Genomic DNA, 23,669 nt, shown 5'->3' on the forward strand with positions numbered 1-23,669 from the left:
GATATAATCTTAATATTTATTTTTAACAATGTGGAATATACAATGATATTGACATATACTTTTTGCCCTCTATCCTTTTATGAAATCACTGGTTATATTGTGCATTTTAAAATTATAAATAATGCAAATTCACACATACACATTCCTAGAAGCTTTAAGGGATTGGTTATTTTGAAGTATCTTTCCACTTTGCTAAGGACATTTAATTCACAGACTCAAAGCCATGGAAAAATGTACTCTGTTTTCTATGAACTTGAGTTTTTTAACCATGCAGTAGGGAACACTCTGGTAATTACATGTCTGTTCAGTAGTAGGGAAATTAATGGAAACTCTTTTGAAAGAAAAAATTATGATTGACATAAAAGGGAACAATTTTGAGGGCCAAAAAACAGCATGGTTTTACTTCAGGAAGATCATGTAAGACTAATTGAATTGACTTGACTATATAACTAAAGTGTTAGACCAGGGTGGCCGAGTAGATATAGCTTATCTAAATTTCAGCAAAACATTTCGCACTGTCACACACAACAAATTCATAAAATGCATTTCTTTGATCTAGACTCAAAATTGTTAAGTGGGTAGAATGCTGGCTTTTAAAAAATTGAGTGCATTCAGCAGAGGAGGCAGTTACCAGTAGTGTTCATCAGGGGTCTGGTATGGGGCGTTATTTGTTTAATCTATTTATCAGTGATAATCAGCAAAGGGCTACAGGGGAAGATATGTCTGTAGATGATACAAAAAATTATAACAGAGTTGATGTTTTGGAGGAGAGGATGGATGAAATAAAAATATTAAAAAAAATGGAGGATTAGACAATGACTTGACTGACATCTAAAGTTCAACATCATAAAGTGCAAAATTATGCATTAAGGAAGAAAAGAAATGTGGTTAAAATATGGTAATTACAGCAGAAACAAAAAAAAACTTGCAGTTTTGGAGGCCATATGTCTAGAAGAATATAAATAAACTGGAATCTGATAAAAAGGATGGCTACTAAAATGGTACATGGTCTAAAAAAATAAAACTAGAGAGAAAAGAAAGTGGTGATATGATAGAAATGTTCAAATATATTAAGTGGCTTATTAAAACTGAAGCTGTAATTATTTATCACAAAAGAGCACCACTACAACAAATGTTCATGAATATAAGTTGAAGGGTGGAAGGTTCCGCAGAAATTTGCAGAATTACTTCATAGAAAGGGTGGTTGCCTCATAGAATAAACTCCTATTAGAGATGGTAAAGAAAAACACTGTGGGGGATTTCAAGAGTGCATGAGATAAGCATAAGGCTATCTTACAAAGCTTGCACTTTTTAGGGAATGTAGGCAGACTTCTTGGGCTTATAGCTCTTATCTGCCATCAGAATCTATAATTCTAGATGTTTTTGTGACTACATGCACACTGATGTTGGCTAAAACATAGGTATCACAACATTGCAGCTTGTATAAACTGTGATCACACAGCGCTGCTCAGAAACAGTAGGTAAAGTAAAACCAATTATTCTAGAGATATGGAACAAATAGGAGATATGATCTTGCAAAACAAACCACAGAAACCAGCAGGCTGCCCGCAGATGTTTGGTATTAAAAAGGAAACAATGTAATTTTACTAGCGTTTAATACCACTGCTGAATGAGTTTATCATAAGTTTCAAAAGGTGTGAAGTTATGAGAAGCAGATTTATAAAGATGCCATCAGGAAGAACAAAAAACAGTTTTCCCAGGATTCCTTTTGTTTGAGTTTGTAAAATAGGGAAGAGTTTGCAATTATTTTATAGCATCAAGTTATAATACAGTTTTAGGCATTATGAAGATAGACTCAGATAGACTAAGCTGGTGTGACATACATAACCCATGTAGCTGAATGTGCATATAGATTTAATGTCTGTGTAAATTACAGTTAGACATTAAGGGCTAGATTACAAGTGGAGCAGCTAGGATTTTCATTTTTGCGATAGCTGGGTTGCGCTAGTATTACAAGTTGAAAGAAACAGTTTTTTCTCCAGTGGTAACCCAATTTGCGCTTAAAGTCGAAAATTGCATTTTTGCATTCCCCCATAGAAGTCAATGGAGAAAAAAAAAAGTGGAAAAAAAAAATAACCCACTCTCTCACGCAAACACTGTAGAATTTTCACAATTGGGCTAACCCGACATGAAAATATAAATATTTCACATTCCAATGTTCTTCACATAACGGAATATGTTCTAGTTTTCATAATTAAATATTTATACATATATCTGATTTTTTTTTTTAACAAATATATATTTATACATATATATATATATATATATATATATATATATATATATATATATATATATATATACAGGGAGTGCAGAATTATTAGGCAAGTTGTATTTTTGAGGATTAATTTTATTATTGAACAACAATAATGAACCCAAAAAACTCATTAATATCAAAGCTGAATATTTTTGGAAGTGGTTTTTAGTTTGTTTTTAGTTTTAGCTATTTTAGGGGGATATCTGTGTGTGCAGGTGACTATTACTGTGCATAATTATTAGGCAACTTAACAAAAAACAAATATATACCCATTTCAATTATTTATTTTTACCAGTGAATCCAATATAACATCTCAACATTCACAAATATACATTTCTGACATTCAAAAACAAAACAAAATCAAATCAGTGACCAATATAGCCACCTTTCTTTGCAAGGACACTCAAAAGCCTGCCATCCATGGATTCTGTCAGTGTTTTGATCTGTTCACCATCAACATTGCGTGCAGCAGCAACCACAGCCTCCCAGACACTGTTCAGAGAGGTGTACTGTTTTCCCTCCTTGTAAATCTCACATTTGATGATGGACCACAGGTTCTCAATGGGGTTCAGATCAGGTGAACAAGGAGGCCATGTCATTAGATTTTCTTCTTTTATACCCTTTCTTGCCAGCCACGCTGTGGAGTAATTGGACGCGTGTGATGGAGCATTGTCCTGCATGAAAATAATGTTTTTCTTGAAGGATGCAGACTTCTTCCTGTACCACTGCTTGAAGAAGGTGTCTTCCAGAAACTGGCAGTAGGACTGGGAGTTGAGCTTGACTCCATCCTCAACCCGAAAAGGCCCCACAAGCTCATCTTTGATGATACCAGCCCAAACCAGTACTCCACCTCCACCTTGCTGGCGTCTGAGTCGGACTGGAGCTCTCTGCCCTTTACCAATCCAGCCACGGGCCCATCCATCTGGCCCATCAAGACTCACTCTCATTTCATCATTCCATAAAACCTTAGAAAAATCAGTCTTGAGATATTTCTTGGCCCAGTGTTGACGTTTCATCTTGTGTGTCTTGTTCAGTGGTGGTCGTCTTTCAGCTTTTCTTACCTTGGCCATGTCTCTGAGTATTGCACACCTTGTGCTTTTGGGCACTCCAGTGATGTTGCAGCTCTGAAATATGGCCAAACTGGTGGCAAGTGGCATCTTGGCAGCTGCACACCTGACTTTTCTCAGTTCATGGGCAGTTATTTTGCGCCTTGGTTTTTCCACACGCTTCTTGCGACCCTGTTGACTATTTTGAATGAAACGCTTGATTGTTCGATGATCACGCTTCAGAAGCTTTGCAATTTTAAGAGTGCTGCATCCCTCTGCAAGATATCTCACTATTTTTTACTTTTCTGAGCCTGTCAAGTCCTTCTTTTGACCCATTTTGCCAAAGGAAAGGAAGTTGCCTAATAATTATGCACACCTGATATAGGGTGTTGATGTCATTAGACCACACCCCTTCTCATTACAGAGATGCACATCACCTAATATGCTTAGTAGGCTTTCGAGCCTATACAGCTTGGAGTAAGACAACATGCATAAAGAGGATGATGTGGACAAAATACTCATTTGTCTAATAATTCTGCACTCCCTGTATATATATAGGTATAGAAATATACAGATATATATGGGAATATCTATTTAAAAATACACAGAACATATTCTGCTATGTGCAGAACTCTGGAATGTTAAATATTTAGGGGCCGAATTATCAAGCTCCGAAAGGATGCCCCTGTTTCCGCGCAAGCCTTCAGGCTTGCCGGAAACAGCAGTTATGAAGCAGCAGTTTTAAGACCGCTGCTCCATAACTGATCCGCTGCCTCTGAGGCTGCGGTCTGCAATCCACCCGATCCTAAACGATCTGGCTGATTGACACCCTCTGCTAGCGGCCAATTGGCTGCGAATCTGCTTGTGCAATGTTAAATCTGCTTGTGCAATGTTAAATGTAGACAGCGTATGCTGTCAGCATTCAGCGATGTCTGTCTGACATGATACGCTACAACGTATCATGTCAGACAGACATCGATAAATTGCCCCCGTACAGTAAATACATAGTTAAACATATCTATATGCATACAAATATATCTTTAGCAATGTATATGTAGGTATCTCTATATTAAAGTACTTTGGTGGCTTTTTTTTTCATATCTTTTTTTTTGTGCATAATTTTTATTAGACAGTGCTATTATGAGTGTAAGTGTACTTTGTAATGTATTTTCGATGTGTTTTGTGACACTTTTTAGTTTTACAAAACAGTTAACCACAGCTCTGAGATCGCAGTAAGGATTGAAGTGATTTTGATCAACTTGTATTATCAGCACAATTAAAACTGCTTGCGAAAAGACGAAAATGTTTGTGCCTCATTTGTAATCTAGCCCTAAATGTACATTTTAATAAAAAAAAGTATTTGCTCTATTTTGTTGCTCATCATGCTGATGATTTTATTTCATTTTATCTACAAAGTTTGTTGGAGAGAGTTTATCCTCTGAATGTTCCTTTATTTTATTTTGAGTACAATGTTTATACTTTTTAGAAATCAGTTGACTGCTACATTAACTATGAGATGAACAAACCACATGTTTTGAATGATACATGAAACATTTTTCACCCAGTCACTTGACCAATGGGATCTGATCTTGGCTTTTGGCTGACAAGGGCAACAAAGCCATTGGTCTGATTTGTGGACTGATATGCACATATAACAAACAAGGCTTTTAGGGCCATGGCTCTAGTCTGTAAATATATATGAAAACCAAACCAAACTTCAAGGCCATGGATCAGTTCTGTAAACTGATTTGGACATATAACTGACAGAGACTGCAAGGCCATGGGTCTATTCTGTGAACTGATTTGGACATATAACTGACAGGTGCTGCAGGATCATGGGCCTGTTCTGAGAACTGATGTTAGCAAATAACTGACAAAGACTTCAGGAGCATAGGTCTGTTCTGTGAACTGATGTTAGCATATAACAGAGACTGCAGGAACATAGGTCTGTTCTGTGAACTGATGTTAGCATATAACTGACAGAGACTGCAGGGACATGGGTCTGTTCTGTGAACTGATTTGGACATATAACTGACAGAGACTGCAGGGCCATGGGTCTGTTCTGTGAACGGATGTTAGCATATAACTGACAGAGACTGCAGGGACATGGGTCTGTTCTGTGAACGGATGTTAGCATATAACAGAGACTGCAGGAACATAGGTCTGTTCTGTGAACTGATGTTAGCATATAACTGACAGAGACTGCAGGAGCATAGGTCTGTTCTGTGAACTGATTTGGACATATAACTGACAGAGACTGCAGGGCCATGGGTCTGTTCTGTGAACGGATGTTAGCATATAACTGACAGAGACTGCAGGGCCATGGGTCTGTTCTGTGAACGGATGTTAGCATATAACAGAGACTGCAGGAACATAGGTCTGTTCTGTGAACTGATGTTAGCATATAACTGACAGAGACTGCAGGGACATGGGTCTGTTCTGTGAACTGATTTGGACATATAACTGACAGAGACTGCAGGGCCATGGGTCTGTTCTGTGAACGGATGTTAGCATATAACTGACAGAGACTGCAGGGACATGGGTCTGTTCTGTGAACGGATGTTAGCATATAACAGAGACTGCAGGAACATAGGTCTGTTCTGTGAACTGATGTTAGCATATAACTGACAGAGACTGCAGGAGCATAGGTCTGTTCTGTGAACTGATTTGGACATATAACTGACAGAGACTGCAGGGCCATGGGTCTGTTCTGTGAACGGATGTTAGCATATAACTGACAGAGACTGCAGGGCCATGGGTCTGTTCTGTGAACGGATGTTAGCATATAACAGAGACTGCAGGAACATAGGTCTGTTCTGTGAACTGATGTTAGCATATAACTGACAGAGACTGCAGGAGCATAGGTCTGTTCTGTGAACTGATTTGGACATATAACTGACAGAGACTGCAGGGCCATGGGTCTGTTCTGTGAACTGATGTTAGCATATAACTGACAGAGACTGCAGGGACATGGGTCTGTTCTGTGAACGGATGTTAGCATATAACAGAGACTGCAGGAACATAGGTCTGTTCTGTGAACTGATGTTAGCATATAACTGACAGAGACTGCAGGAGCATAGGTCTGTTCTGTGAACTGATTTGGACATATAACTGACAGAGACTGCAGGGACATGGGTCTGTTCTGTGAACTGATGTTAGCATATAACTGACAGAGACTACAGGAGCATAGGTCTGTTCTGTGAACTGATGTTAGCATATAACTGACAGAGACTGCAGGAGCATAGGTCTGTTCTGTGAACTGATTTGGACATATAACTGACAGAGACTGCAGGGCCATGGGTCTGTTCTGTGAACTGATGTTAGCATATAACTGACAGAGACTGCAGGGACATGGGTCTGTTCTGTGAAAGGATGTTAGCATATAACAGAGACTGCAGGAACATAGGTCTGTTCTGTGAACTGATGTTAGCATATAACTGACAGAGACTACAGGAGCATAGGTCTGTTCTGTGAACTGATTTGGACATATAACTGACAGAGACTGCAGGGCCATGGGTCTGTTCTGTGAACTGATGTTAGCATATAACTGACAGAGACTGCAGGGACATGGGTCTGTTCTGTGAACGGATGTTAGCATATAACAGAGACTGCAGGAACATAGGTCTGTTCTGTGAACTGATGTTAGCATATAACTGACAGAGACTACAGGAGCATAGGTCTGTTCTGTGAACTGATTTGGACATATAACTGACAGAGATTGCAGGGCCATGGGTCTGTTCTGTGAACTGATGTTAGCATATAACTGACAGAGACTGCAGGGACATGGGTCTGTTCTGTGAACGGATGTTAGCATATAACAGAGACTGCAGGAACATAGGTCTGTTCTGTGAACTGATGTTAGCATATAACTGACAGAGACTACAGGAGCATAGGTCTGTTCTGTGAACTGATTTGGACATATAACTGACAGAGACTGCAGGGCCATGGGTCTGTTCTGTGAACGGATGTTAGCATATAACTGACAGAGACTACATGGCCATGGGTCTGTTCTGTGAACGGATGTTAGCATATAACAGAGACTGCAGGAACATAGGTCTGTTCTGTGAACTGATGTTAGCATATAACTGACAGAGACTACAGGAGCATAGGTCTGTTCTGTGAACTGATTTGGACATATAACTGACAGAGACTGCAGGGCCATGGGTCTGTTCTGTGAACGGATGTTAGCATATAACTGACAGAGACTACATGGCCATGGGTCTGTTCTGTGAACGGATGTTAGCATATAACTGACAGAGACTGCATGGCCATGGGTCTGTTCTGTGAACGGATGTTAGCATATAACTGAAAGAGACTGCATGGCCATGGGTCTATTCTGTGAACTGATATGGGCATATAACTGACAGGTGCTGCAGGATCGTGGGCTTGTTCTGAGAACTGATGTGAGCATATAACTGACAGAGACTGCATGGCCATGGGTCTATTCTGTGATCTGATTTGCGCATATAACTGACAGGCGCTGCAGGATCATGGGCCTGTTTTTTACAGATATAAAAATATAACTGACAGGATCTACAGGACCATGGGTCGCTTCTATAAACTGATATAGGCATATAAGTGACAGGGGCTGCATGGGTCTCTTCTGTGAACTGATGTGGGCATATAACTGACAAGAACTGCAGAATCATGGGCCTGTTTTGTGAACTGATGTGAGAACATAACTGACAGAGACTGCAGGGCCATGTGTCTGTTCTGTAAACTGATGTGAACATATACATGACATGGCCTGCAGTATTTTGGGCCTGTCCTGTTAACTGATGTGGTCATTTAACTGACAGAGACTGCAGGGTCATGGGTCTGTTATGAGAATGGATATGGGCATATAACTGACATGGACTGCAGGGCCATGGACCTGTTCTGTGAACTGATGTGGACAAATACCTGACATGGACTGCAGGGCCATGGGCCAGTTCTGTGAACTGATGTGGGCATTTAAATGACAAGGGCTGCAGAGCCATGGGTCTGTTCTGTGAACTGATGTGGGCATTTAAATGACAAGGGCTGCAGGGCCATGGGTCTGTTCTGTGAACGTATATGGGCATATAACTGACAGGGACTACAGGTCCATGGGCCATGGGTCTCTTTTGTGAATTGATATGGACATATAACTGATAGAAGCTGCAGGGCTAATGGTCTGATCTGGGAACAATATAGATATTGGCCAATATAGATGAGGGATTACAGGACTGAAGGGTGTTTTTATAAGGTTTGATCACAACACAAGTGGTCTTCAGTATTTGTTTGTGAAGGATGGCAGACAATCCTTAATGTAACACCCAAAATGTTGTCAAATAACCTTTATGCAATGCAAACATGTAACTAGCAGCATTGTGAGTTGTGTGGATTTGTTGCTGTGAATATACAGAACCGCATTATTTTGTATCAGCACATTTTATATCAGAAATTAAAGGGACATAAAACCCAGCATTTTTCTTTCATGATTCAGATAGAGCATACAATTTTAACTTTCAAGTTTCCTAATTACTGGTTGCCCATACCAAAATCACACACAAATAAAAGTTTATAAGTATTAAAAAATTGCATTTTTAGTTTAATTTGATGCATTTTACTATTTGCAGAGCAGTCCAAAGCTGAACCTCCTCAATAGCTAGGCGGTCTTTTTGTTTCTGGTCTCCTTTGCTGAGACTAATCAGAGTTACTATTCTAAGATGAAGTGTGAGACTCTATAAACTGTAGTGCTGCTAAAATTTTCCACTAGATTACAATATTATTTATTACACATTAATTATGTTCAGGCCCAGATTGAGCATCAGGTATACTAAACAAATGCCTGGTGGGCCAGAGCCGCTTGCCATAGCCTCACCCTGCACAGAGCCTGCCTGTGTTCGATGCTCAATCCGAGCCTGTTTGTTATTATGCTTTGTAGAAGCGCACTGGTCTATTGCTGCTGACGGCCATGACTAACTGTGGCTATGTACTATACGAGCCAAGCCTTCAGAAAGGTATATAAAGTCTTATAAATGCAAGGACAGCTCAGTTATATTTGGAGAATAAAATAACTAAATAATGAGATTGAGCATTTTATCATCTATCGTTAATTTTGGAGACGTATAGTAGACATAAGCATATTATTGCATATTATTGCATTGGTATTGGTTGCAAAACAAAATCCTGTTCTACTTATTTAAGTCCTATTTAAGTCTATAAGTCCAAACAGTTTTAACCCCTTCACTACCGGGACTTTCAGAGAAAAACTTGCCCAAAATACCAGAGATTTTTCAGCATTTTTGCTATCACTCCATATAAACAGAAATAGAGCCTTGTTTTTTTTTATTTACCTGTCAAAACTATATATATTTTAAGTAGACAACCCAAGTCAAGATCTAGGCCCATTTTGGTATATTTCATACCACCATTTCACCGCCAAATATGATCAAATAAAAAAAGAAAGTACATTTTTTCCACAAACTTTTTTGCTTTCACTGAAATTATTTACATACTGCTTGTGCAATCATGGCACAAATGGTTGTAAAAGCATCGCTGGGATCCCCTTTGTTCAGAAATAGCAGACATATATGCCACTAATTGCAGCTGTGCAGCTCACTTCTATTATTCCCGGCAGTGAAGGGATTAATTAGGAAACTTGTAAGATTAAAGGGACAGGAAAGTCAACATTAAACTTACATGATTCAGATAGAGCATGTCATTTTAAGACTTCTATTTTCAAATGTGCTTTTTTCTCTTGGTATTACTTGTTGAAAATGAATACACACATATACTATACTAGTGGGAGTTAGCTGCTAATTGGTGTCTGCACACATTTTTCTCTTGTGATTGGCTAACTAGCTGTGTTCAGCTTCTTGCAAGTAGTGCAATGCTGTTCCTTCAGCAAAGGATAACAAAAGAATGAAGCAAATTTGATAATAGAAGTAAATTTGAAAGTTGTTTAAAATTGTATGTTCTATCCATATCATGAAAGAAAACTTTTTAATTTAAGTTTTAGAGTAGAGATTACCCTTCCACCTGCCACTTCCCATCCCCTGATCTCTCCCAAACTGCTTTCTTCCCTCCCCCACCCCCACTGGTCACCCCCATTTTAAGTACTGGCAGACAGTCTGCCAATAAAAAAATTAAAACTTTTTTTTTAATATCTTTTTTTTTTTTTTTGCAGTGTACGATCCCCCTAACACTCCAACCACACTGATCCCCCCTCAAACAGCTTTCTATTGCTACCATCTTAGGTACTGGCAGATGTCTGCAAGTACCTATAAACCCCCTTTTTAAATTTTTTTTCTATTTTTTCGTTAATTTTCTATTTTTTCTGTAGTGTAGTGGTCCCAACACCTCCCCCCCCACGATTGCCATTTAGTAACCCCCCGCACCCCCAAACCCATTTTCTGTAGTGTAGCTGCCCCATCCCTTCCTGTTCCTTTAATTTTTTTCTGTAGAGTAGGGCCCTCCCACTTCCTCCCCCCTCCACTGCTTAGCCACCCATCCATCACCCACACCTCCTGCCAGCACCAGCAGAATATCGTTACAGACGGTGACACACACAGTATCACCATCTGTAACAATGAGGCATCTGCCCTCATATGGAGCCGGAGCACCAATCGCGCTTCGGCTCCATATGTGGCAGATGCCTGGAGCTTCAGGAACCCCAGCTCTCAGCTGTAACTTAAAGTGAAGGTAAATTTAACAGCTATTGAAATGGACCAAGCATTTATCTATAGTACCTTAATCCAGTCGCTAACTTATTTTTTATCTTTTAGCTATAGTTTTCATAATATTTATTTTTGAAAGTCTGTACCGTCTTGTGGTCGACTCCTCCCATCCGCTACTTCCTTGTAATCCTGAGTGTGACGTCTTCGGTCCATCCAAAGCGCGTTCACAAAGTTGATTCCAACTGCGCATGCACCAATCACTGTTGAAACATAGTAGTCAATGGATTACTATATTCATTGACTACTATACTGTCAGAGATAAAATATGTTAATGAGCTATTAGATTAAAAATTAACATTTTTAAAATTCCCGATTTTAAAGGACAGCGGTACTTACTTCCAATTAACAGTTTGAGGAGTAAAGTGATATGCTTGTCCGTATCGGAGTAGTCCGTAATAATAATACTATGACGTATTATGAGAAATTACTAAATAATCCAAGTACGCATGCGCAAAACGGGAGAGCGCATGGATTCAGATAATAAGAAATAAATTGTAGCGCATGCGCATAACATCAAGTAGGAGGATGACGTGGTGTGACGGCCGCCTAACGGATTTTCAATTGCCTCAAAGAAAAACGTAATCATGAATGAAAAAAAAAATAACGAGTTGAATTAGCGGACATTAAAAAAGTGAGTTAAAATGGTGATAACTTGATTTATCTTACAATTTAAGAAAATTAATGAATTAAAGTGCTATTGATTTTAAACAAAGAGTTATTTTAGCGATAGACTTTACCTTCACTTTAACAGCCGAGAGTGCTGGAGCTTCCTGGAGCTCAGACGTATATATACGTCTTGCAGTAGGATGGGCAACGTACTGCAAGACGTATATATACGTCTTATTGGGTGAAAGGGTTAGTCATTTAATATGTCCCTTGTTAAAAAAATGCGGATTAGTTGTTCTAGTTAGGGTAGGAGAAATACAAGTTTAGGGCTAGATCAAAGGTCTTGATATTTTAATTTAAAATGTTTAGTTCTGCGTAGTAAAACAATTTTGCAATATACTTTATTATTTTCCCCCTTTTAATGTAATTCAGCTCTGAAAATTGTGCCTTTTCTAATTCTCAAACCTGGAAATGCAACCTGCAGATTTCCCAAGACTAACCCTGCTACTTTCCGTAATTGGCTTTAACAGATAAGAACAGCAAAACGATGATCTTTATACTAACATTATGACTGTGGTTTGTCTTGTGGTCTGCAGACTCAAACCTGGATTGGCTTCTCTGAATAGGGAAAACGTGGTGTGTTGTGATTGGCTACAGAAAAACAAAAGGAACAAACAAAATGTGCATTTGTTTTTAAAATATTTAGAATTGGCTGATATGTTTTTCTATACCAAGGCAACAGAAATGTATTTTGATTACAATATATTTACTGTCCCTTTAACTAAAATATGGAGAGAAAAAAATACTCATGCACATCATATTATTATTAGTGGTTTGCCTAGAACCTATGCCTGTGGACACCTGGACTCTTAATGACACACTTCTAATCTATTTCTGTAACAGAAAAATAAGCAAAACATTTCTTAATGTCAGGCCTGGATTGAACACTGGGCATACCGGGCATTTCCTGGTGGACTAGGGCTGCCTGTGGGCCAGATCCCACGCTTAACATCACTCAATATCAATCAAACCTTGCAGGGCTGGTTCTTCTCTATTGAGGTATACTTAATGGGTTTGGTCTCACCTTTACTGTGCCTACTTCTGCAGCTCTACATACAGATAATCTGTATGTATTAAATGATTATGGGAAATTAGAGGTAGCTTGTGTATTTGTGTGTGTGTGCTTGCACATGTGGCTCTTTCATGGTGTCTGTCCACATGCACGTGTGTTTAAGCTGCTTGTGAGTTTTTGATACTCTCATAGCATTTGTGCATGTGTGATGGATGCTTGGTGTGCATTGTGTATTATCTGGGTATGTTGTTTCTATCTGAAACTTGAACACACGCGCATGTGTACAGACACCATTATGTGTGATGTCAAGTTCTCAGATGCATCTTAAGTGACCTTGACTCCACAAGCTGATGAGCAGCAGTTATTCTTGACTTAAATGTAAAAGTCCATAGGTTCTGGAGCTTTTTAATAATATTTTACTTTTTTCCACTTAATGCAACCCAGTTTACAGTTAACATTCACCTAGATTACGAGTTTTGCGCTAAACAGGGTGCGAAACGAACACAACAAAAGTTATTTCACTCTCCATAGCGCTGCTATTACAAGTTTCTGAAAAGCCTCCTTGTGCTTGCGATATGGTGGTGTTAAGCTACATACCGCACAAAATCCAAGGGCTGCTTTGACGTGCTTGTGCACGCTTTCCCCCAATGGGGAAAGAGTGTTAGGAAAAAAACTAACATCTGAAGTTCGGAATGGAGATCGCCGTAAAGCAACCCCATTGATGTCTATGTGGAAAAGAAACTCATGTAAAAACCTAGCACCCTAACATAAACTCCTAGTCTGAACACCCCTAATCCGCCACTCCCGACATCGCTGAAACCTAAATAAAGTTATTAACCCCAAATCTGCTGCCCCCGACATTGCCAACAGCTAAATAAAGTTATTAACCCCTATTTTGCCGCTCCCCGCCACCACTAATAAAAGCTATTAACCCCTATTCTGCCGCTCCCCGACATCACAGCCACTATAATAAAGTTATCAACCCCTATTCCCACGCACCCCGACATTGCCGCCACTAATAAAAGTTATTAACCCCTATTTTCCCGCTCCCCGACATCGCTGCCACTATAATAATGTTATTAACCCCTATTCCCACGCACCCCATCGCCACCACTAATAAAAGTTAATAACCTCTATTCCGCCACTCCCACGACATTGCCACCACTACAATAAAGCTATTAACCCCTATTTTGCCCCTCCCCAACATCACCGCCACTAAATAAAGTTATTAAACCCTAAACCTCCGGCCTCCCACATCTCCGCCACTAAATAAACCTATTAACCCCTAAACTGCTGCCCCCACATCGCAAATCACTAAATTAAACTATTAACCCCTAAACCTAACACCCCCTATCTTTAAATAAAAATTACAATACAACTCTATTTAAATAAATAAAAACTTACCTGTGAAATAAAAATAAATCTAAATTAACCTAACCTTACTATTCTAATAAAATTTAAAAAACTACCAATTAAAATATCTAAATTACAAATTTAAAAAACCTAACACTACAAGAAAAATTACAAAATCTAAATTACAACTAAAAAAAAAAACAAATCCTACGAAATATTTAAAAAATCTAAGTTTACCAAAAATAATAAACACTAAAATCACGAAAAATAAAAAACACTAAGATTACAAAAAAAATAAACGAAATTATCAAAAATAAAAACAATGACAATAGACAAGGAGGTGGTGTTGGTATTTTACTTTCCTCTGGTTGCACTTTCAACAAATGCATCCCTTCTCTTCTCTCACATCTTCTTCATTCGAAACACACATGATTCGCTTATTCTCTCCCCTCTCTATACGCGTTGCAGTCATATACCGTACCCCTGGCTCCGCAACTCTATTTCTAGATCACTTTGCCCACTCACCCACTCACAAAGATGGTCACTCCCTTGATCTGATTTTCAGTTATCGATGCACTATCTTAAACTTCACAAACTCACCTTTTCCTCTTTCTGACCAGCACCCCCTCACTTGTACCATCACCTCCTTCCCTACAACTCTCCCTCCTTCTACCCCCCACACTAAACTTCACAAAAGAATCAAGTCATTCGATCAGCAACAGCTCGCTAGCTCTCTCAAACCTCTTCTCTCTTCCATCCCCTCCTTTTCCTGTCCTGATAAATCCATCTGCCACTATAACTCCACCCTTACATCGGTCCTTGATAACCTGGCCCCACCTACCATAGCTTGGAAAAAATACGCTCATCCTCAGCCCTGGCATACTCCTCTGACACGGTACATATGCAGATTTTCCCGTACTGCTGAGCGACACTGGAGGAAATCTTGGAGTTCTGCTGACTTTCTACACTAGAAGTTCACCTTGAACTCTTACTATTCTGCCCTTAATCTATATAAGCAACACTACTTCTCTACTCTTATCTCTACTCTTTCTTCAAACCCAAAACGTCTGTTCTCCACATTCAATACTCTTCTCTGCCCAACCCCACCTCCCACCACAACTTTTCTTTCAGCCCAAGATTTTGCCAGCTACTTCAACAACAAAATCGACTCCACCAGAACTGAAATCAGCTCTCAACATACTACCGGTCTCCCACCCCCTCAAAAGCTCACAATCATCCAAAACCCACATAGCCATACATTTAGCTCTTTTGCCCCTGTTACAGAGGATGAAGTTTCTGCCCTTATACTATCCTCTCACCTCACTACCTGTCCCCTCAACCCCATCCCCTCACAACTACTCCCCTCCATCTCTTCTACCCTTACCCCTTTACTCACACACATCTTCAACCTCTCCCTTAGCACTGGTATAGTTCCCACATCTCTTAAACATGCATTAGTCACACCTATCCTCAAAAAACCTTCTCTTGATCCAACCTCCCCATCCAACTACCGCCCTATTTCCCTACTGCCTCTTGCCTCAAAGCGTCTTGAAAAGCTAGTATATGCATGTCTATCCCATTTCCTTACATTAAACTCCTTCCTTGACCCACTGGAATCTGGATTTCGCCCCCTTCACCTACTTACAGCAAAATCAAAAGGCCACTTCTCTCTACTTATCCTCCTTGATCTGTCTGCAGCCTTCGATACTGTCAACCACTCTCTTTTGCTCTATACCTTCCAATCCTTCGGCATCTGTGACACAGCTCTCTCTTGGTTCTCTTCCTATCTGCCTAACCGTACCTTTAGTGTAGATTTCTCTGGGGTATCCTCTGCCCCGTTACCTCTTTCTGTTGGGGTACCGCAAGGCTCTGTCCTCGGTCCCCTTCTCTACTCAATCTACACATCCTCACTAGGTTCCTTAATAAAGTCCAACGGGTTTCATTATCATTTGTATGCTGACGATACCCAAATCTACCTCTCTGCACCAGAATTATCTCCTTCCTTGCTCACCCATGTCACTAACTGTCTCTCTCATATCTCATCTTGGATGTCCTCTCACTACCTCAAGCTAAATATCTCCAAAACTGAGCTCCTTATTTTCCCCCTTCTTCAAAAATATCCACCCTCCCATGTCTCTATAACTGTTGACAATTCTATCATTACCCCAACCTCACATGCCCGATGTCTTGGGGTCACACTTGACTCAGATCTTTCTTTCACTCCTCACATTCAGTCCTTCGCTAAAGCCTGCCGCTTCCACCTTAAAAACATCGCTAAAACTAGACATTTCCTTACACAAGATACAACAAAGATTTTAATCCACTCTCTCATCCTTTCCCACCTCGACTACTGCAACTCTATCCTTTCTGGTCTCCCTAGCTGACACCTAGCTTCTTTACAATCCATAATTAATGCCTCTGCCAGGCTCATCTTCCCTGCACGTCGCTCTTCATCTGCCGCACCTCTCTGCCAATCCCTTCACTGGCTTCCTCTTGACTCCAGGATTAAACACAAAATTCTCACTCTTGACACACAAAGCCCTCAATTGCATTGCTCCCCCCTATATCTCAGACCTTGTCTCCAGATACTCTCCCTCCCGTCCCCTTTGCTCCGCTCATGATCTCTTCCTCTCCTCCTCTCTTGTTACCCCCTCACATTCCCGTCTACAAGATTTCCCAACACTGGCCCCCATCTTATGGAACTTTTTGCCTTGCTCCACAAGAATCTCCCCTAGTTTTAAAAACTTCAAGTGCTCCCTGAAGACTCTACTATTCAAGGACGCTTACAACCTACACTAACCTTCCTATCTCCACTGCTATCCCCTAAACCCCCATAGCATGTAAGCCTATGAACCCAGCTGTTTGTAGTTCACCTTCATAAGAGCCGACTACAACAGTGCAACTCTCGGCAGGACCCTTCACCCATTTGATCCCTGTAATCGTTTTTGTATACCACCCATGTTCATAGCACTGCGGAACCTGTTGGCGCTCTACAAATACCTGATAATAATAATAATAATAATAATAATAATGACACCTAATCTAATAGCCCTAAAAAATAAAAAAAGTCCCCCAAAATAAAAACACCCCCTAGCCTACAATAAACTACCAATAGCCCTTAAAAGGGCCTTTTGTAGGGCATTGCCCTAAAGAAATCAGCTCTTTTACCTGTAAAAAATACAAAGTCCCCCCAACAGTAAAACCCACCACCCAAGCAACCACCCAAAATAAAAAACCTAACTCTAACCCCAGAAGATCTACTCACGGTTTCTGAAGTCCGGACATCCAGGCGGCGAGAAGTCTTCATCCAGGCAGCGAGGTCTTCATCCAGGCAGCAAGGTCTTCATCCATCCCAGGGGCGTCTTCTATCTTCATCCTGCGGAGCGTCCTCTTCATACAGTCACTACTGAACACTGAAGTTGAATGGAAGTTAGCCGTTTAAAAATGGTGTCCCTTGCATTCCTATTGGGTTATTTGATTCTTCATCACAATTTTAGAGACAATCTGGTTAAGGCAGATATAGGCTCTAGTTACGATAAATTCAATCAAGACAGCCCGGATATACCCAATGGCACCTTTCCGTACACCAATTGTGGTTTAGCCTATGTTGGCGAAACAACCAAATGCATAAAAGATAGGATAAAACAACATAAACCAGCGATAGGTAAATTAGATCCGTCTGCTCCAGTTGCCCACAATTTCACAGTTTTTGGACACAACAAGAGTCAATTGAAATTTCAGGTAGTGGATAGTGTAGGGACCTTAAGGAGGTAACAGGTAGAAACTGCTCTTTGAAAAGGAAGCACTATGGATCCAAAAGTTGGATTCAATGATCCCCTATGGTCTTAATAGGGAGATCGCATGGGGTACTTTCATATAAAGACTGTGATTCATCTAATATATTATCAGACTTAACCCTTTGGAATTATATATATTATTTTTTATCCTGTTTGAGATTAGCTAATAGGGTTTAGCTTTCAAAAAGATAGATTTGAATAGTTTTGAAGATACTGTGACATAGGTCTTTAGACTTCTTAGATTTTAGGACTTTATACATTAGGGAGACTTTGGATCTATGTATATTCATTATTTATATTACTGTCATCTTTTCTGTTTATTTTGTTTATTTAGACATGCATTATGTTTAATGTTCACTTTTTTCTTTATGTTTGCACACAAGTCATTACCATTTATTAGACATTATACAATACAGCCCCAGCTAAGGGTTTTGCTTTTTTAATTTTTTGGTACAATGAACTGAGAATAAAATGTGATCATGGATCTGGCTGTATCACTTTAAGCAGTCCCATATTGATCTCAATGTGAGTGTTTACCACTAGTTGGCACTCTGGTTCTCGTGAGATTTGCCTTAAATAGAAGAGTGGCCTCCTGGTTTGACAGGCCAAGTTGAACATGGGAGCCCGAAACGAGCGTTGCCTGTGTGTTAGTGACGTCAGGTGCCAAACAGAGCCAATGCTAGCGGGTTCTTTGAAATCGCTAATGTATGCCTGGATTAGCTTGGATATGAAGCTGTACCTTGTATTATCAAAGGGTACCTTGTGTTATCTGGATGGCATATCTGATTGGTGAGAAGGATCGTCTATGCATTAAATCCCCTGAGGACTGGGTGAGATCGATCATAGAGCGAAGGTTGTTCCTTCATTACCTGTAGCTGCTGCATGTTAACTGGCGGACTGGTGTCCTTAAGTGCCGGTATCTGCTTTTACATCCCATACATCATGATTATGCTGTGGACAGTGGTACCTATACTAACTAACAGAATGTTGGCTGCGCGCGCAGCCAAAATAATTCACCTGGATTGTTCCTGGAAGAAGAAAGAAGATGTCGCTGCTTGAAAGAAGACTTCACCGCCTGGAACAAGACCTTCTCCGCCGGACTTCAGGAACAATGAGTACTAACCTGGGGGTTAGACTTAAGTTTCTTTTGGGGGGGTTTGTTTTATTTCGATTAGGGATGGGCAGTTTATTCTTAGATTAGGGGGTGTTTTTTTTTGGGGGGGGGCTTTTTTATTTTCATAGGGATTAGGTTTCATTTTGTAAACTTTGGTAATTTGTTTTTTTATTTTCTTTAATATTAGATTTTTTTTATTTTCTGTAATTTAGATTAATTTAAATTTAAGTTTAATTTTTAGGAGTTATTTTTTTTTTAAATATTTTTTTTTTAGATTAGGGATGGGCAGCAAAAGAGCTGAATGCCCTTTTAGGGGCAATGCCCATACAAATGCCCTTTTCAGGGCAATGGATAGTTTAGGTTTATTTATTTTGGGGGGGTTTAATGTTAGGGGGGACTTAGATTATTTGGTAACTGCAAAAGAGCTGTTTAACTTAGGGCAATGCCCTACAAAACGTTTTGAAGATACTGTGACATAGGTCTTTAGACTTCTTAGATTTTAGGACTTTATACATTAGGGAGACTTTGGATCTATGTATATTCATTATTTATATTACTGTCATCTTTTCTGTTTATTTTGTTTATTTAGACATGCATTATGTTTAATGTTCACTTTTTTCTTTATGTTTGCACACAAGTCATTACCATTTATTAGACATTATACAATACAGCCCCAGCTAAGGGTTTTGCTTTTTTAATTTTTTGGTACAATGAACTGAGAATAACATGTGATCATGGATCTGGCTGTATCACTTTAAGCAGTCCCATATTGATCTCAATGTGAGTGTTTACCTCTAGTTGGCACTCTGGTTCTCGTGAGATTTGCCTTAAATAGAAGAGTGGCCTCCTGGTTTGACAGGCCAAGTTGAACATGGGAGCCCGAAACGAGCGTTGCCTGTGTGTTAGTGACGTCAGGTGCCAAACAGAGCCAATGCTAGCGGGTTCTTTGAAATCGCTAATGTATGCCTGGATTAGCTTGGATATGAAGCTGTACCTTGTATTATCGAAGGGTACCTTGTGTTATCTGGATGGCATATCTGATTGGTGAGAAGGATCGTCTATGCATTAAATCCCCTGGGATTGGCAGTTTATCCCCTGGGATGGGCAGTTTATTCTTAGATTAGGGGGTGTGTTTTTTTTGGGGGGGGGCTTTTTTATTTTCATAGGGATTAGGTTTCATTTTGTAAACTTTGGTAATTTGTTTTTTTATTTTCTTTAATATTAGATTTTTTTTATTTTCTGTAATTTAGATTAATTTAAATTTAAGTTTAATTTTTAGGAGTTATTTTTTTTTTAAATATTTTTTTTTTAGATTAGGGATGGGCAGCAAAAGAGCTGAATGCCCTTTTAAGGGCAATACCCATACAAATGCCTTTTTCAGGGCAATGGATAGTTTAGGTTTATTTATTTTGGGGGGGTTTAATGTTAGGGGGGACTTAGATTATTTGGTAACTGCAAAAGAGCTGTTTAACTTAGGGCAATGCCCTACAAAAAGCCCTTTTAAGGGCTATTGGTAGTATAGCATTAGATTAGGGGGTGTTTTTATTTGGGGGGGGGGCTTTTTATTTTCATATGGATTAGGTTTTATTTTTTTATTTTTGATAAAAAAAATAATTCTGTAGTTCAGTTTCTTTTTTAATTTAACAACACATAGACTGAGAGGGGAGAGAGAGCAAATGAGAGGGGAGAGAGAGCAAAAGAGAGGGGGGAGAGAGAGCAAAAGAGAGGGTAGAGATATCAAAAGAGAAGGGGGGGAGAGAGCAAAAGAGAAGGGGAGAGAGAGCAAAAGAGAAGGGGAGAGAGCTAAAGAGAGGGGAGAGAGAGAGCAAAAGAGAGGGGAAAGAGAGTGCAAGAGCATACACAGTTAAACACTTTTATTAAATATGAATATTGCATAAATATGATTTTACATGTTTTCAGCTACATGACTGCCAAGGGCTTTAAAGCATATAATATATATATATATATATGTCTGTATATGTATATGTATTTATTTATGTGTTTGTATGTGTTAGACATGTGCATGGCGAAAAAATTTGGTTCGGTTCGGATCTATTCTGATTTTTTCGGATTCGAATAAATTCGGCTGGATTCGGTTCGATTCGGTTCGGAATTTCGGTAAGTGTTAGGGGGGATGTGCTGTGTATTAGACTAGTATTATGTACTGTATATTAGGTGTAACCCATAGCAGAGTGATATAACCTAATATACTGTACAATACTAGTGTAATCCATGGCCATCCGAATCTACCGAATAAATCCGAATAAATCCGAACTAATTCGGATTTATTCGGTAGATTCAGCAAATTTTAATTCGTAAATTTGAATCGATCCGAATCCCCAATTTTACGAATTCGGCCGAATTTCCGAATAGATCCGAAACGAATCGCACATTTCTAGTATGTGTATATATGTCCGTAAATACATATATACACATATAAATACATATGCACACACATATATACACATAAATACATACATATACATATTTAGAGATGTATATGTATGTATCTCTATATTAAAGCCCTTTGCAGTAATTTTTTTCTAACACCTGAGACCTCATATCTTTGAGCCCTTATAACTTTTTATTGCAATTTGTTTTAAAAATATTTTTTATGAGATAGTGTTATTATGAGTGTAACTGTACTTTTAAATATAAATTTGAAGTGACGTGCTGTCATAGGAGGCAGGTGAGGCAGTAATTACACTATTTAATAATGTTTATTAAAAAAAAAAAAAAATTTATAAAAAAGATTTTTAGTAATCAAAGGTGCCCCCCAACCCTGCCACTCGCCGCCGACTCAGCTAAAATATAGGCTGCCGTGCCCAAAATTCTCAAATACATCCACATATACTATACTTACATACATATTGTGCAAGGAAGTAGAGGCTGTGAGCCGTTCTGCTCCCCTTCTGTTGCGCAATATGAATGCATTTTTTGCACCCAGTGGCGAATACGCTTAAAGCTCTTCTCTTTGCGGCCCATACCGCTCCCAATATAGGCTGGCCTCTAGCAGCCTCGGGAGCGCTGCCCATCCCTCAGCCAATCAGCCTTCAGGAGCATGTCTGCTCTGACTCTGGGACTGGTCTGGTGCCGGGCAGGAGAGCTGTCACGTGCCGGTGAAGAGGACATTACAACACACTCAGTCAGTTCGTGTGAGAGGCTCAGGTGTGAGAGAGGCGAGAGCTGCCATCCACACTCCCGCAAGACACACATCAGGAAGAAGAAGTGGACACTGAGTGAGCAGCTGGAACAGTGGACATGGCTGGGTGACAACACTTCTGCAGAGCCTGACTACTTGTTGCAAGTAAGTCATGTTTTAATTTATTGGATCACCAGGATGCTTGGTAGAATACTACAAATACAAACCCTCATCTTAACAGCCAACAGAGTCAGACCATCTCTGCAATTGAACACTCCCCTCTACAACCAACACAGCTTTTTTTGTTCAATTTAGTTTTGAGGCCTGAGAGTCTGGGACTTTGATGGAAGAGGCGGGTGGGGGGATAGGTTTGGGGGAATGTTAGTGCAAAAGAAAACTGCAAACGATTGGAGCAAAATGGGGCTATAACAGTTATCTGTCAGACTGTCCTGTCTGTTACTTTTAGATTCCTTATAGTATGTGTCACACACTAAGCCTGATGACTGATCTGAGTATGATCCATCTCATGCGTGACGGCTATTATTATTACTACAATATTCTTTCTCTTCTGAATCATGTCTGTTTTTATTTATTGCAGGTAAAGGAGTTTTGTGACAAAACGTTTCCTTAACCTGCAATAAATAAAAACAGACACAATTCAGAAGAGAAAGAATATTGCAGTAATTGTAATAGCCGTCACGCATCCGCATATGAGTCATTTATTATGGTGCACCAGAGATAGTGGTGTTTAACTTTTTGGCTTGAATAATTCTGATTGCAGCGGGCAGTAGTGTAATAACTTTGCAGAGAGCAGGACTTCACTACTAATCTGTTCAGCAGTGCCGGTATAAGCTCCTCCCCTTTCTTAATATGGCCTGTCAACTTGCTCTTCTCTCTGGCAGTGTAGAGATCCGGTTATTAGAACTTCCAGACCTACACCCTGTTCCCCAGGGAGATTCTTTAGTGCTCCACCTCCATCCTAACCTGGCTTGTAGCCCCGCTTCTCAGTCTCTCTCTCTCTGGACTGCTCTGTGAGTACTGAGGGTTGATATGGGAGTGCATCCTTCTGTACAGCAAATAGTGACTGTCAGTGAGTACTCTGGGCTGTACCACGCATATTCAGGGCGCGAGGTTTACAAGCCATTTGCAGTGAAGTGTGGGAATTTAGAGCAGGTTTTTTATTGCTCACAGACAGCACACATGGCTATTGCAGTTAGGGTTGCCACCTCAGCCATGTTTTCCTGGACACTTATGAGTTACACATCCTGCAGGGTATGCAGGGAAGAACATGAATAGTGCTGTCAAGAATTACTATTCATGTGCTGTCCAGGGGTGCAATTCATGTTCCCCTCTGCATACCCTGCAGCATGTGTAACTCATAAGTGTCCTGGAAAACATGGCTGAGGTGGCAACCCTAATTGCAGTACTGACAGCTGTGGTTGTGAAAGGCAGGTAAGGACATCACATTTATTGCCCTCTGTGTTGCTTCCTGGCCAGCAGAAATAATATTGTCAGTGAGTAAAGTAATAATTTTTAGCAGCAGGATAAGTTTTCCTTG

At 39.8% G+C, this 23,669-nt stretch overlaps 1 protein-coding gene across 1 annotated transcript in view; it reads left to right on the forward strand.

Moving 5' to 3' along the window:
- CLVS1 (clavesin 1) overlaps positions 1-23,669 on the forward strand; it is a 209,587-nt gene that overhangs the window by 4,455 nt on the left and 181,463 nt on the right. The gene's annotated exons all lie outside the window — the stretch shown is intronic.

The sequence above is a fragment of the Bombina bombina genome, chromosome 5, assembly GCF_027579735.1.
Source record: "Bombina bombina isolate aBomBom1 chromosome 5, aBomBom1.pri, whole genome shotgun sequence".
In the NCBI taxonomy this organism is placed as follows: Eukaryota; Metazoa; Chordata; class Amphibia; order Anura; family Bombinatoridae; genus Bombina; species Bombina bombina.